Raw genomic sequence first — 17,383 nt, forward strand, 5'->3', positions numbered from 1 at the left:
GCATATGATGTCAGCCCAGGGAAACCACTGTTTGGGTGGGGATCCCCTTTCTTTCCTTACTGAGGGGTCCATACCTCACGACCTTCCTCATCCAGCTTCCCTAACCCGAGCTCTTGGGTTCTTCTCCAGGCAGCTTAATGGTCTTTGTTTGTGGAGTCCCTCACAAAAAAAAAAAAAAAAAAAAAAAGTCTCTGCTGTAAATTTCACATCTCTGAAATGGAGGTATAAATGCCAATCTGCGTGACTACATAATATTTATTATTTTAATTAAAGAAAATGGATAGTGACATTTATTAGTTCACAAGTTACTTGTTAATGGCAACAAATGACAAAAAAATTTACTGTTTTACGAGCATATCTTGGAAGGTCCTTCCATGATTGTCCTATCTGTTATGCCTCAGATGTGAGGGGTGCTTGGGATCCAAGCACTGTTTGGGAAAGCTGGTTTCCTAAGATACAGGATATGGAGCAGAAGCCACACAGAGGAAGGTGCAGAGCGCACTGCTCAGGCTAGAGGCCTCTTCTTTCTCTGTCCATAGGCTCTGAAGGACAAGTGGCAGAATTACAGCCCCCCTCTCTGTTAATGTATGTATATATGTGTGTGCATACGTGTGTGTGTATATATATATGTGTGTGTGTTAATGTATGTATGCATGTGCATATGTGTGTATGTATATGTGTGTGTATATATCTGTGTGGGCAAGTATGTTTATGTGTGTATGCATGATTATATATGTGCCTATGTTTGCATCTGTTCACGTATGTGCAGGTGTGCACACATATGTAGGGAGGCCAGAGGTCAATGTCAAGTATCTTGCTCAAAAGTTTTATGCCCTTTTTTTTTTTTTTTTGAGACAGGATCTCTCCTGGACAATTAAGCTAGTCTGGCCACCCAGCAATCCCTAGGGATCCTCGAGTGTCACCTCCCCAGAGCCAGGGTTGCAGACACATGCCCTACTGTTTGTCACTTAATGTGGGCCCTGAGGATCCGAACTCATGCCCCCATGTTGTGCTCAAGCACCCTTTGACTGAGCCATCTCCCCTGCCCTTTGGCATATGCTTTATTTGTATACTATTACTGATGTGAATTATTAAAATAGAAGGATTGGAGTTTCTTATTTGCTATGTAACCGTTCTATCCCTTGCTTTCATCGACACTAAGAATAGGTTTTCCTACATAAGAATGCAGTTCATATCTGCACACCAGAAAAGACAGCGCTACCTGGGTTTGTTCCGTCTGCTCTTTGTGTTATATGATGTTTACCTGTGGGGTCCCTCGAGTGTTACACGAGTGACATTTTGTTACGTGTAAGGTCTTCACAAGCATTCTACCCCTAACCTTCAAGAGCATGACTATTAATTTCCTACTTGATAAGTGAGGAAACTGAGGCTCTGGGCTCCTGGGGTGGTAACGTTGAAGGCTGTCGGACTAGTTACAGAGAACTCACGGCACATGAGTTTCTCCTGCTCCATATGTTTCTGCTCCAGCTCGTGGCTTCTGGTGCTCTTTAAAAGAGTCTCCTCGAACGTGCAGGGCCAGGCAGTGTAAGCAGGCACTGAAAAAGCCTGTCCTGTTTGGAGACACCACTGAAAATTTCCCATCTGTGTGATGACGGAAGCCATTGGGATCCTTGTGGTGGGAGGGGAGCTTTAAAATGATTGTTAATTGAGAAGAACATAGTAAGTATGGGACTAGTACAGTTTCCATGCCAACCTTTGATAAGATCCCAGGTCTGACACAGGGTGAGGTGAACTGGGGCGAATAGCTTCATTAATAATAATAATAATAATAATAATAATAATAATAATAATAATAATAATAAATTTCAGGCTTTTTTGTCACTTGGGTTTTTTTTTTACTTTTGTTTTATTTTTGATAGTATAATCTAATTATAACATCTTCCCATTCTCTTTCCTTGCTTTTTTTTTTTCAATTTCACAGGCTCCCTTTTCATTAATGGTTGTTACTAAGTCAGAAAAATAAGGCTATTGCTTTTGAAAGGCTGAGGTAGATAAAGATATACCAGGTGCCCAGCACAGTACTTGTTACAGGTCAAACATCTCAGTAGGAATTAACTTTGATTTAAACTCAAACCAATGTCTGTCTCATGATGCCAAGTGTCGGGGTACGTGAGGCCACTGGGCTTCTCTTCTCCTGTTGTTGAATGTGCAGATCACAACATGGCAGTGTGGTTCTGTACTGTGGTGCGGGAGACTCCGCGCTACTGAGCAGGGTTCTACAGATGGGTCTCCCAAGCAGTGTGTTGAGCAAGTGATGCTGGACACAGAAGACACACAGCAGAGTATGTGTCCTAGGAGTTTCAAGAACAGGGTAAGGAATGTGTACGTTAGAAGTGGTTAGCAGAGTTAAGAGAGTGTGGGGGGGGGGGTAGAGAGGAGCAGCCTGTAACCCCAGCACTGTGAAAGTTCCGAGGAGACAGGAGGATGCCTGGGGTTTGTCAGCCACCACGCTAGCTCTAAGCTCCATGACAGACTCTGTCTCAAAGGAGTAAAGTGGACAGTGATGCAATCGGATACCTGACATCCTTCTCTCTCTTCGCTCTGTGTGATGTGCATCATACACACAGCACACACATGCATACTTAAATAGATTATTATAAATGTAAAAACCAGTCAGAGGAGTGGCTGCCTTCATAGACTAAGTAGGAGGAAGGCTGGTAACGAGGGGGTAACAGGACACGTCACCAGAGGGCTGGGAATAAATTGTTGATCCTTCCGAATCTGGTGAGAAGACTGTGGGCAATCTGCAAACATTCCTTAAGACAGATTGATGGCTTGTGTGCGGCTCTGTGTACTTGCTGGACTTTAATCAAAACTGTTTACAGTATAACTGCGGTAGCTGCTCTCTACTCTCTGTAGCTGTCTCAGAGGGTCTCACAGTGAGTGCCTGGCCTTTGTAAACTCCTTTCTGGCAGGACGCCTCCTTTCTGCAAAGGCCACACCCACCGCTCTGAAAAATCCTCCCTTGTCAGCTTTCTGTCCACCCGCTGGGTAATCTCAGAGACAGGACTGTAAAAATCCAACTTGACTCGCCCCTTCAACAAATTCTACCCAGAGCGAGTAGGGGACGAGATGGCAGGCTTAGCCCTCAGGCAGGATGCACTGGGGCCTCCAAGCCCTTGGTTGATTAAAGGCTACATCTTGCGGAGCTTGCAAAGTCCGGGTGAAGGGTAGATCTCAGTGGCTGGAGGGAAACTCTGTAGAAATGCTTGCATTCTGAACCAAACAGTAGAAGGGTTTAAAATCGTGTTTGAGTTTATCCAGGGGCCCTGAAAGAAACCACATTGGTAGCTAGGGAGACCTTGGCCTGATGGAATTTGCCTCACTTGAAAGGGAAGAGGTGAAAATGTTAAACAAAGCAGTCTTTGATTTCTTAGAGTTTAAGCACCTCGTATGTACTTGATATGATGCTAGTACATACATATATTATCCTATGGTCCATCGTCTGGGTAACTCAGTGATAAAGATACTATCACTCCATCCTCTGCGGAGGAAGCTGATGAATCTCAGGGGATTAAGATAGTCGTTCAAGGGCTTGTCCCAATTGGATGGCTATCCTAGTTTGCTTCCTCTCCTGTTGCAGTGACCAAAAGCAACTCGGGAAGGAAAGGGTTTGCCTGGCTTACAGGTTACAATCTAGAATCAAGGGAAGCTGCAACAGGAGTCTGGAGGCAGAAACTGAAGGAGAGATCGTGGAGGGATGCTGCCTACTGGCTAGCTTCCAGGCCCGCAGCAGATACCTCTCCCGTCCAGCCCAGGACCACCAGCCTAGGAACGGCACCGCCCTCAGTGGGCTGTGCCCTCCCGCACCAATTAGCAATCAAGAAAAACGTACACAGACACCAATCTGACAGTGAAGATCACATTTGAAGGACTGGTACCACGGATGTTACTGCTATCTCAGGAGAAGATTAGGGAGAAAACCCAGGGGCGAGCCGAGATCAGTGAGAGTTGGAGGATGACCAAGAGGAAACAGTGCCTAGCGGGTCTCTAAGTCTTCGAGGGGCTCTTATTCGGTTGGACTGTGAGCTCACCATTTAGGGGCCCGTCCTAGGTTCCTAGATGGGCTGTGAGTTTCCCCGGAGTGACCCTCAGTTTGCGCTCAACTGTCAGACGCAGTCATCACCACACTCCAGCGATCGCAGAAAAGTGTCATGTACGTTCACAGAGGTCATCCCGGTGACCCCTGATATGCCTGCCTGAGGAAGCCTTTGAGACATGGGAGGACTGATGGACAGTTGACAGTGTCATTCTGTTCGTCCATGGCTTTTGTCCCTGCCCATCAGTTCACATATAGCCTGCGGACCCATTGAGTACTGATCACCCATCTTTGCTGTCCCAGGGATAGATCTCCAATGCCACGCCAGGGCTCCCTGCCAACTCCTTGGCCTGTTCTGCTTGCCCAATTAAACACCTGTCCTTCCCCTGACTGCACAGGCAGTGGCTCTTCTCTCTCTTCCATCACCTGTTATTGAGCATTAAAAGCAACTCAATTTTATGCAGATAAATAGAGTTTAGTGGTAATGTGCCTTGTGACCTTTGAAGTGACAAGATAACATTAGTTTTTAGGGTCCCAGGCTGTCGCTGTGTGCTTGTGTCTGGCTGAGAGTGGAGACCCCGCTTTGAGAGTACAATGGCAGTTTAACATGCTGCTTCGGAATGTAAGGGGCTCCTCTCTTTGATTTTTTTTCCACCAGCCTGACAGTTTTTCTAACATATTCACTGTCAGCCCTAACAACCTGTCAACAAATGCCATTATGTGAAAATTGCCAAGACTCATTTGAGGACTGTGAAAAGTGACAGACATGCCACACGGATAAGTTTCTCAAAAAGCTGGGGTTGAAACTTTTGAAAGACACACTGGCCCATCCAAGGGGGCAAAAAATGAACAGTCAGATCTCCAGAAAAACAAAACAAACCAACCCACAAGCAGACACCTGTCACTTCTGATTATCTGTTTCTTCTCTGGGCAAATTAAGGTGTATGGGGAGAATAAACCACAGCAACGACACGGGCTGCTGAGATTTGAGGCTGGGTCCAGTCCCCACTCTTATCTGGAAGACTAAGAACAGGAAAACATTTTTCCTTCCTTCAGAGAATTCAAGGGAACCTATTTCACTTCTGGCTCATGCTTTTGGTGGGGCGGAAGCAGGGAAGGCAGAGTGGTCTAGATGAAGCAAACCGAAGCCAACAGTGATGGGGGTGGCTCATTAGAAAAGGAGGGCTTGTCTGTCTAACAGCGGCCAGGATTGTTCTCAGTGGGAAAAAAGGGAGAGTCTGGCAACAGAGTTTGGTACTGAGGGATCAGAATTTGACCCCCCCACTCCACTGTCAGTGTCATCTGACCTGGACGTTGTGCAGCAACTGTTTCTGCTTCCGGTCCTCGATCTGGGTGTGGAGGATACACCTGCCCTGGTGTGATCCTGAAGGTTAGGTGAATGGCTCTTGGCTGGAGAGGTCAGTGGAAATCTGAGACTCGAGACTTGGTGAGAAAATCTTCCTGAACCCAGAGACCTTGTATTTCAAAGTTAGATGGACTTGATGCGCGAGATTTCTCTTGATCCAAATTCAACTTGCCTGGAATATTTTAAGTGACAAAGCAGATTAAAGACTTGCCCCTAGCCCTGCTCTGAATAACTGCGGTGGAGAAGGGAGGTAGCAGAGATGAGGGAGGAAGCTCCTGGGACGCAGAGACCCCAGGAAACACAGCACCTGCCATGTGTTTGACTACTATACTGAGATGAGTTATGAGTTGTCAGGCTTTTCTGGCAGTTCCACCAGGGCTTCTGACTAGTTTCCCCTTGGACGTCCCTCCTCCTCGGTGCCCTCCTCTATGAGGTCTCCAGAGGAGGACTCATCCCGGAATGTTGTTGCTCGCTCGCTCACTGACCTCTCCTCTCTTCATGCCTTCATGCTCTCCTAAAAATTTCAGCAACTTCAACTTCTGGGCTTCCAGGTCAGTCTCCGCATTGTCCCGTGTTCGCAGGAACCCTACGCTGCAAGTTGGAACAGAATTCCCGCCCAGCTCTAGCTACTTTACAGAAATTACAGAAATCTCTGTACAGGGTGCAGTGCGTCGCCTCGACTCCTTCCTGCCGCTTTCTGTGGAGTTTCTCCCATTTAAACTTCTGCACTTCTCTTCATCCTCGTGCCCTTGGGAGCAGAGGCTGTGCCTTGATTCGGCTGGAACTCCCATTAACTCTAATGGGCGTACAGCAATCTCCCCTAGCATGCCGTGATGAGATTATTGCCCATTCAATTGTTTTAATGTTGTGGGTGTTGAGTCCTCAAACATGGAACCTTTGGTTTCATTATAAGGCTCTAACACAGACGGGGTGTGCGCGGAAGATAAACTGGGACAAAGGTGCCAGGAAGAGATGCATAGCCACGGCTTCACGGGAGAATGGTGTCCAGAAGATAGAATAACAAGGACGTCTGAGAAGCGGATGGATCTTTTTGTCTTAACTATGGGTGTGAAATGGATATTGCCAGGATGCAGAATGGAAGCTGCTGGAAGGAAGAACCCTACCGTGCACACTATCAGAAATTGCAGTGGGATAAACCCTGCTTACGGCCTCATTATTTAAAAAATGTGATGATATTCCCAACTCTAAAGAGTGTGTCGGGTCTCATCTATGCAGACCCTTTATTCTTCGATCCTCACGACGATCTCATATAATTTGAAATATTCAAGGACACAGCTCAGATACCATTCTTCGAGTACTACTTATATTACATGTAACTTTGTGATGTAAAGAGAGTGGCAAACACATTTCATGTGGAATTGTTGCTCTACATGATTTGTGTGCACAGGTCTAAATGTGTGTATATGAGTGTGTGTGTGTGTGTGTGTGTGTGTGTGTGTACACATGGACATCTCTCTGTGAAAGGCTATCTTATAGTCAGATTGTTTCTCTCTCTGTGTGTGTGTGTGTGTGTGTGTGTATACATGCACATCTCCCTGTTAAGGGCTTAGCTTATAGTCAGATTGTTTGTTCATCCCACACCCGTCTGTCAATGGAAGAGCAGGCAAAGGCTCAGTGATGCAGTTGGGACCACTCTCCCCCCCACAGGTTATACATCACCCATGTCATGAGAGACAGAAAGAATGACCATGCTGTTGTGAGGTGGCTGGACCTCAGCCACCATGTTAGTTCTCACAGTTACTTCATCCTTGCATGGTGTTTCTAAGGAGATTTCCCGCCAGTGAATTCCAGAGACCCATGAACAGCTGGAGAACACCCAGGTACCCTGAGCATGCAGCTTACTGCCTGCCAGAGAGCAGACATGCAGGAAATGCAGACCTGTAGCCCCCATGTCAACTGCAGAACATGCTCAACTCATAACGTGTTGGCTGGCAGCCACCAGCCCTTTCCCGACTCAAGGGTGAGGCAACGGCTAGAGCCATGGTGATCAGATGGCTGGACTCCTCCAAGGTCCTTATCCGTAGTTTTAGAATCCTAATTTGTGATCATAGATATCACCTACCTTCTTGCTAAAAGTAGGGACAAATGAGTGAAAAATAACAAACTGTCTCTGTAGCTCAGTGCTCAAGAATGTTTTGACCTATAAATTCCAGCCAGGTTTGTATATGCATAGAAATATAATATATGCCTGCAATTTTAACTTCTACCAGTTTGACTCATAACATTATGTATTATTTTGTAAATGATTTTGTTTTTTCAACAGTATACAAAAACATCTTTCTATGTCAGAATTTCAAAGCTATCTCACTTTAAGCAGACACGTGAATTTGACTGCATGGAAGCAATCTATTGAAAACTTAAAATGAATTATCAGCAAGGCTGCAGGGAACATTTTTGAATCCTTGTGTGACTGTTTCTCTAGATCCTAGTGGTCCTCAACCTTTTAATGCTTTGACTTTTAATACAGTTCCTCATGTTGTGGTGATCCCCCAACCATAAAAATTATTCATTACTACTCCATAACTGTACTTTTGCTACTCTTATGAACCATAGTGTAAACATCTGCTATATATATCTGATATGTGAAACCAACAGTGGTTGCAACCCAAAGGTTGCACTACTGAGTCTAGACCGCATTTTTAGTGAGTGAGTGAGAGAGAGAGAGAGAGAGAGAGAGAGAGAGAGAGAGAGAGAGAGAGAGAGAGAGAGAGAACACAAGCTAGGTGTGGCAGTGCATGTCTTTAAGCCAGCATTCAGTAAGCAGAGGCAGGTGGATCTTTGTGAGTTGAGGCCAGTCTAGTCTACATATCAAGTCTCAGGCTATCAGGGCATACATAGTAAGACTCTGCCTTAGAAACAAACAAACACAATGAATACTGAAGATTCCTAGATAGAGAAAACCATCCTTTAGAAGAGATGTGCCACTGAGAAGTGGACCCACATTCCCAAGCTTCTGTGTATCCTTAGACCCCAGCCACGACTTGGTTTTATTCTTCTGTGGAGACTTGCCCAATGTCAAAGGTAGGATGTACGGTCCTGTACTTTGTTTAATTTGAAAGCCTGGTAATTGGGAAGGTTAAGAAACATCTCAAAGTTGTTTTAACTGTCTTTTTCTGGCCACAAAGGGAGTAAATCGTTTAAGGATGTGAGTTTCTGAATCAGACACTCATCACTCCAGAATGCCAACGCCAAACTGCCCTTTCCTGGATGGTGACACTTGCAGCCCAGGGAACATCCAGCCCTCCAACCCATCCTCCAGGCCTGTGGTCGTCCCCAGCCCTGATTGGGGATTCCTGAGACCCAAAGCCAACTGCTTTACTTTCCAGGCTCTTCAATACCCTTACTTCTTTCACTGAGCCAGGAAGTTTTTGGTACACCTCCCACCGTCCCAGGATGCCAACTGGTCCCGAGACAGCCTCACATTTCCACTGTTAGCTGTTCTCATCCACCCTTTCTCCAAGCATGTCCATAGACTTGATGGATAGCTCAGGCAAACCCCACTCTGGATTGTATCGATGATGCCAACTATTAAGCTCAATTTGAACACAGTCTAGCTCTCCCCTTTCCCCACCCCCCCTTTTTTTTGTTTAATAAGAATGACCAGGGTAGGAGAACTTTCTTTAAGCAGTGCTCCATTCAGCTAGCTGTGCTGATGCAATGTCAGTAGGACCTACCCTTGAGAACCAGTCCAACAAACCCACATTACATAGGACCGTGTGGTCCCAAGCTATGCACTGACAACTCTACTAGGTATGACTATTGTGATGCACAGATCGGTATCTCCAAGAAAAATATCTCCTCTTATCATGAGAATGCTTTCCCCCATTTCAGATTTGATAACCTTATTGTTATTGTTGTTGTTATTTGAGCGAGTGTCTAACTGTGTGGCTAAAGCTGACATGGAACTCATGATGATCCTCCTACCTCAGCCTACTGCATGCTTGGATCACAGGTATGAGCCACTCTGCCAAGCTACAGACCATTGGATGAAAAAAAAATATGTTTTCAGATGAGCTTGGTGATGACGGTGGTCAGTCACCATGGATAAGAAAACCCAGAGAAGGCAGGGGACTGGTGAAGGCTACACTGCCAGAAATCAAGACCCCGTTCACTCATTTTAGATTTGGATCCTTTTCACCATTCAGCTAGGAGCAACTACCTGTTGTGTCTGACTGTCGGCTTCACTTCTGTTGTTGACTAGCAGGAAGCACTCCAAAGCACTGGTCAAACAATGCTTTCAGTTGCTTGATGGCATCTTAGTAACGTCCCTACTGTAGCTATGATGAAATGTCACAGCCACAAACAACCAAGAAGAGAAAGGGATTACTTTGGCTCATGGTTGCAGAGGAGACACTGTAGATCATGGTGGGAAAGCATGGCAGTCAGGAAGCAAAGAGATCACATTTCAGTGCACACAGGAAGGAGAAGTGGGGAGGAGCAGAGGGGGGCGGCGCACAGGCTATAAAACCTCACAGCCTAGTGGCATACTTCCTCTAGCAAGGCCTTACTTCCTGGGAGTTCCATAACATAACCTCCCTAAACAGTGCCTCCTGCTGGAGACCATGTGTACAAACACACGAGCTGATGGGGGACACTTTTTATTCAAACCACAAATGCTGTTTTATCTTAGAAGCAGCAAAGACAAGAATCACATGGTCTGGGACTTCATTATCTATTCCAGCATGTGACTGTTGACTTAGCTCCCATTTTCTCTCTCAACAGGGACTATAAGTCGAGGGTGCTAAACTAGTTAAGGCTGTGTCACGCCATCTCAGGGAGCTTTCATTAAGAGGGTGTTGGGGAGGCAACCAAATAAACAGGTGAGTCTACAAACTAGGCAATCACGGTCATGTATTTTGAGTAAAGGAATCGAGAAACAATTCAGTGTAATGAGCATTGTGTTCAGTGGAATGGTCAGAGAGGAGTGACTTTGAAGCCAAAATCATGGGAGGAGCCATCAGTCATTCACTGTAAGCCACGGTGGGGAGAAGCTCCCCCGCCATTGGAAAGAGCGCTGCAAAGGTACAGAGGTAAAGAGTCTGTCTCCAGGAACTGTGCTCTAAAGGCAGGACCTGAAAATGCAGTTCAGGTGCATGTGAGTGTGGCATATACCACTTAACGCAGCCTCCTCTCCTGGGCGTTCGGTTGTTCAGCAACAAGCAAGACTTCTAGAAGTGACACTTACTGCAAACTACAATGTTTGTGCTCCTAAAGTGTGTGGGGCCGACAAGTGCCAACAACACCGCCAGGGTCTAGATCCAGGAAAAGCTCAGGTTAGCCCGAGTCCCACCGCCTCTCCCCATCGCCCAGGGCAGTGGCAGACAGCGTTAAGTCTATTATACTGCTGCCCTGCCAGCAGTAAATCACAGCTGGTTATCGCTAAATTCTGGGATTTGCCTCTCAGAGAAAAATAATTAACAGTGGCAGGAGTTTGATTGCATTAATTCACAGAGAGCAACACCCAAATGATAAATCCATGGTGGGAGGGACTGCCCATATGTTACAGATTGACTTAACATGGTGGAGGCATTAGACAAAAGGAGTCTGAGAAACAGATACCTGTATCAGCTTTTTATTAGCATTGAACTCTGTGGCTTCCACTGGGGCTGACACACTTAATTAAATATGCTCTGGCCTAATTAGGGTGCACATCAAATATACAAATACGAGCTTTTAAAAATATTTGCTGATTAGAATTTGGATTCCTGTCTTGTGAATAGTTTTGGTATTACTCACAGCAGAGCTTTCTCCTTGAGACACAGACTCTTTACACGGCCCCACCCAGTCCGAAGGGAGTGGGTGTTGTAGCTCACTGTACCAAACCTATTTGCTGTCTGAGGACACAATATATGGACCTAGATTCATCATTCGATATTAATAAAGGTAGTATAGATTTGAAAGTAGAAATACCTGCTAAAATGGTAAGGCATGTGATTTTTATGATAAAATACTTTATGAGAAATTTAGTCATTTTCTTTTTTCTGTAAATGATTTATTCAGATTGCATCTTGACTATTGTCCCCTCACTTGTATCTTCCTGTTCCCCACCCCCAATCTGTTCCTCTATCACCCTACTCTCCTCCCCTAGGCCTGTGACAGAAAGGGACCTCCTCCCCCACCATATGATCACAGCCTATCAGGTCTCATCAGGATAGCCTGCTTCCCTTTCCTCTGAGTACCACCAGGCCTGCCCACCAAGGGGAAGTGGTCAAATAGGGGGCGCCAGAGTTCGTGTCAGAGTCAGTCCTCGCTCTCCACACAACTGTGGAGAATGTGCTGTCCATTGGCTAGATCTGAATGGGGGGATCTAGGTTTACTGCACACATTGTCCTTGGTTGGTGCAGTAGTTTATGTATGCCCCTGGGTCCAGATCCACCAGCCTTAATGGTCTTCTTGTAGGGTTCCAGGACCCACTGGATCCTTCTATTTCCCTATTCTCCCATACTTCTCTCACCTGGAGTCCCAGTACCAAGTCTGAGCATCTGTCCCAATCCCTCGCTAAATGAAGACTCTCAGAGCACATCCATATTGGGCTAGTATCCAATTACAAGTGAGTATATATCATGTGTATCTTTCTGGGTCTGGGTTAACTCCCTTCAGGATGATTGTTTCTAGTTCCATCCTAGTCATTTTCTTTTTATGATAGCTGTAATCAAACTTGACCTTTTCACATGTGTGGGTGCTGCAGTTCCATAGCCGTCCACCTCCCTCCCCTTCCTCCAGCTTTTCTCATGAGCCCAAACCCCTTGCTCCCTCTCAAAATCAAAGTCTGTTTTCACTTAATCATCCTTTCACATTTATTAAAAAACAGTGCACATTTAAACGCACCCTGCTGGGTCCATTCACATGTTGCTTGTATGTGTATGCCTTTAGGGCTGACCCCTCAGTTTCGGATGACCAGCTAGGGCCTTACCCATGGCCAGGGGTGATAGGCTGTCTCTCAGCAGTCATCCACTGTGTGTACTTTCTTCATGTAGGTGTGGAGACTTGAGAGATCTCCCCTATTGGTGTTGTCATCTCAGTCGCTGTCATTGTCCTGGCCATACGGTTTGAGATTTTATGCATGCAGCCCCTGTCATGTACACAGGGTTTAGTTTTGAGCAGATGTTCTGGTCCTCTGGCCCTTTACAGTCTTTCCATCCCATTTCCCTAGATGATCACTGAGCCTTGGGTATAGCGGTTTTGTTGTAGATGCATCAGCTGAGGATGGGCAACTCCATGATGAGCTGTTTCCTGAATTCTGTCCAGAAGTGTGTGTGTGTATGTGTGTGTGTGTGTGTGTGTGTGTGTGTGTGTGTGTGTGTAATATGTGATATATGACACAATAGGTGATTGCATATGTAATATTGCATATGTCATGTAAACATGCATGCATATACACACGTATGTTTTTGCACACATATGTATCACATGGGTGTGGACCAGACCAGAGGACTCTTATGATGACCTGCTCTCTCTTTCTGCCATGTGGGATCTGGAGACCAAACTGAAGTCATCAGTACTTTCACTCACAGAGCCATTTCTTGGGGTCCAACTGAGTCATTTTATAAGTCAGAACAATTTGTCTCAGTCCTGTCTTGTTCCTACTTGTGGATTGAGATTAAAGATGGGCTATGTTTTCGGGGTGTGGTGGAGTGATTGAGAGATGTTTAAAAGCATCCTACAGAGTTCCTGCTTACAGTGTCTGTTTAATGAGAATGTGGGTTTGTAGCTGGTTGATTCAGGCGTAAGACTTGGATTGAAGACTCGAGCATCAGAAATCCTAATTCTGACAGTGTTAAAATGTAGACCCACATGCCTTAGGAACTCTCAAATGCACGGAACAGTGGTCTGCAGACTGTGGTCCCTGGACCATCAGGGACCTTCTTGGGATCAAGCCCAGATTGCAGGAGCCAGGGCCTCTGAGAGTGGGACATCTGTATCTCCGGGAGCCTTTAGTGATTCTGTATACAAGTTCAATTTAGAGTGTCTGCAACATAAAATATTCCCTTCATCCTAGGTCCTGATGTCCTAGATGATTAACTCTAGGGTTTGGAGAACTGGTGCGTGTGCGTGTGTGTGTGTGTGTGTGTGTGTGCGTGTGTGTGTGTGTGTGTGTGTGTGTGTGTGTGTGTGTGTTCCTATTTTAGTGTAAACATGAGGGGATCAAGCTGAGCAGAATCTCTTGAAAGTCGTTTGTGAATATTAGTATGTTCTCAAAAAATAAAGCCAAGAGAGAAAAGTAAATTACAGCATAACTTGCATGTTATGCAGGTTTCTGTACACAGAGCCATTGGATTAAGCAAACACACTGTTGAATGTTGGTGTAGACACCTTTTTGGAGATCTCAGATTTCAAAGGCATGGTCCTTTCTTCCCAAGAGCAAGAGGTGGAGTTAAAATACAAATGAAATGCGAAGACCCCCCCAGTGGACATTGCCGAGGGGTTTGTTGTAAATACAAGATGAGTTTTCTTTTTCCTCCTACCATTGTAAGAACTTACTAGAGAGAAGAGAGGTTCAATAGAGTGTGCAAGTCAGTGTGTGTGTGTGTGTGTGTGTGTGTGTGTGTGTGTGATTTTGAGAGGCACAGAGGTTTTATTTTGGATCTTAGGATTTTCAACTCTGAGGTCCACATGATAGTAACTACCTGTTAGCAAGTACGTGGAGTGAGGGGCCATAAGAGGGCTGCATGGAAGGAAAGAGGCAATGGTCTGAGCATGTGAATCAGGGAGGGAGGAGGTGGATGGATGGTATAGTAGGTTTTTTCCTTCTGTTGCTGTGATAAAAATCATGGCCAAGAGTGCAGTATGGAAGAAAGTGTATTTGGTTTTATGGTCAGAAACTACTGCTCTTTGAGCAATGGCAGTGTCTGCATTCACAATGACCACTTAGGCTCCTGGAGAAATGCTCTCAACGTCCAATGTGGAGTGGAAGATGTGGGCATTGGGAATTACATGGAGAAAGAATGGGAAGGGAGGCTCATCCTGACTGCATACCTCCTTGATGGCTTGCCAAGGTGGTGGGCTGTCCTAGTTTCCTTTCCCAGTGCTGTGATAAAATACCCTGATGAGGCAATTGAAAAAATATTAAATAATAAAAAATATCATCCAAAGTGTTACGTCTCACTGCGGCATTTCCAAACAAAATATGTTTCAGTGGATTCTCCTTTCACTGACTCCTCCCCACAACCTTCTCACAAGGCGATTTACAGAGAGATGGTTTATTGACCTCACATTTCCAGGTGACAGGCCACCAGTTCAGGGACATTAAGGAGGCAGGAAGTTGAGTCAGTCAGTCACGTTCATACCCGTGGTCAAAAGCCAAGAGTGATGAGTTAAGACGTGCATGCTCACACTCGAGTGGCTTTCTCTACTCTTATTCAGTCTAAGAGCACAAGCTGAGGGAATGGTGCCACTCACAGTGGACGCGCCCTCCCCCACACAACGACATTAAAAAGGCAATCCTCGCAGACATTCTCAGAGGTCCTTCTCCCAAGTGACTCTAGAATATGTCAGGTTGACAATGAAAACTATCCAGCACGCGGGGCTCTGACAAAACAGAGAAAGGCCTGTGGCCAACCAGAGTCTTTAATGATCTTTTCCTTATTGCTTGCCTCTGCTTGGCTCTACCGCGGACTCAGAATGTGTTTGCTCAAGGTTTCAAGGCTCATTAGACAGGCCAAATGCGGCCTTCTCCAAGGAGCAAGAGTTGCTCTGTGAATGATGGTTGATGGACCTTGGTCCTCTTCACCCGGCCCGTAGGCATCCCTCTCCACTAACGTTTAACTAATTGGAAGATTCTCTTTCTCTCGGAGTTTGTTGACCTTTATGCCAGCGTTTACTGATGACCTGTAATGAATAACCAGTCAAATCCTAGAATAGTGGAGGGGACCGAGAACAAGGAACTAGGCACAGGGTGGAGGAAGAACCTGAAGTGGGTGTGTGTGGGGGGACTGCTTCTAAAGCTTCACCAATGTGGGGTGGAGTAGAACAATGCATGAAGAAACGCTAGGGACACTAAAAGTTACCATGGAACTGTGTGGCATTTTATTAATCTTCCTGGAGGGAAAAAAAAAAATCACCTTTCTTCCTGGTGTTTTTCACAAGCTTCTTTCTTGAGGTCTTGGCTTCAATGATTCCTCCTTAGAGATGCCTATTTTGACTGCTCAATCTGGAGGTTTCTTTTGCCCCCCTCATTGCCAATCATCTACCAGTGGTTTACTATTTTAAAATTATTATATTTTTGTTGTTTATTTATCATATGTATGCATATGCATGCATACATGTGTGTATGTGTGTTTGTGTGTTTGTGTGTGTGTATAGGGGCATGAATGGGTGGGTCAGTTTTCTCCTTCCACTGTTTGGGCCCCAGGATTGGTGGAAGGGCCTCTACCTACTGAGTCAATTTCCAGCTGCGCTGTTTATCTTCTGCCACATATCAACAGTGGGGGTGCCATTAACCTGCTCAGGGACTGTTTGTGGTGAACATGAGCTGGCAACAACTCGACTGTGAGATGCAAATTTAGGCTGTGATGGGTCTTCATCCTGGTTTCATCTCTTACTCATGTGATAGCCACTCATGAAGGAATAAGAAAAATGAGGGGGCTAAAGATGGATCCGTGGTTAAGAGAACACAGCTCTTGCAGAGGACCAGGGTTTAGTTCCCTGCCCCATGCCCAGGGAGCAACTCACAGGCACCAGTGGCACAAACTCTGACTCCAGGGGACGTGACTTGATGTTCTGGACTCTATAGACATATGTACATGCATACACTTAACCCCCATATAGATACATACATATACATGTAATTATACACAAAATAATCTTTATTAAAAAAAAGGAAAATGATAAATGAGTCAAGACAGCGACATAATAATTTATTTATAAATCTTAATGTCACTACTTTTAAAAAATATTTATTTTATTATTTGCTTAAATGTATGTGTGTGTATCTGATTCTGTGTGTATACATGAAGTGCCCAGGGAGGCCAGAAGGGGGCTGAGGTCTCTTGGAGCTGGAGTTACAGACAAGTGTGAGTCATCTGAACTTGAGTCTTCTGCAGGAGCGTGTAAGGGACCTTAGCCACTGAGTCATCTGTCTAGCTGCTAGGTCTTATTTTTAAGAGGATTATATATTAGTTCCCTTACTCTACTAAGGAAACTGTATTGGGAGGGAGCTGAAGAGCACACAGATGTGGCTCATTTCATCCTCTCATCCTCTTTACACATCTGGCTGCCTCAAGGGCAACTTAAAACTTCCATTCCAATGTACTCTCCTGATCCCCTCTTCTCCTGCTAGCTGAGAAGGACAGGACACTCAGGTCCTACTATGAGACAGTGTCATCATCACCCAAACTGTGGCCTATGGCCTGCCGAAACTGGTAGCTGGAAGTTCAGGTGTGGATGAAGGTTAAGGAGAAGCACAATCCTTTGTGCTGAGAGGACCCCATCCTAAGATTCAGATCAAGCTCAGAGATGCACTTATTGAGTGCCTGCTGTATACCTCCGAATGCACTTATGTGTTCTCATTAAAATTTTTTTACTTCGTGTGTGTGTGTGTGTGTGTGTGTGTGTGTGTGTGTGTGTGTGTGTATAGTGCACATGAGGAGACCAGAGGACAGCTCTGAGGAGAATTAGTTTCTTCTTTCTACCATGTAGATTCTGGGGATGGAATTCAGGTTTCCAGACTCGGCAGCAAACATCTTTACCCCCTGAACTGTCTTGTTAGCCCTGATATTCACATTTTTTAAAATTTCAGACTGTATGCTTCTAAAATTAAGTAGACTTCAGTTTTCTTTAAGACCTCAAATCTAGCTTTTATTGGGGGAACTGGGGAATGACAGATATTATCCCTCTCCTTCCTAGATGCAGATTGCCTGGTACTTTGGGTTTTGTTTATTTGTTTGTTTTTTCATTTTGTTCTCACCTCTCAAGTAATTTGTGGTGCTTAAGCTTCC

General features: G+C 45.3%; 1 long non-coding RNA gene across 1 annotated transcript in view; it reads right to left on the minus strand.

The window, feature by feature from the left end:
* Window positions 1-17,015, minus strand: part of LOC311583382 — a 491,748-nt gene extending 474,733 nt beyond the window's left edge. The window contains exon 1 of the long non-coding RNA XR_014774483.1: window positions 16,970-17,015. This is a non-coding gene — a long non-coding RNA (uncharacterized lncRNA). The remainder of the gene's footprint in view (window positions 1-16,969) is intronic.
* Between the last annotated feature and the right edge of the window lie 368 nt (window positions 17,016-17,383).

This window comes from Acomys minous, assembly GCF_964271855.1.
Source record: "Acomys minous genome assembly, chromosome: 14".
Taxonomy (NCBI): domain Eukaryota; kingdom Metazoa; phylum Chordata; class Mammalia; order Rodentia; family Muridae; genus Acomys; species Acomys minous.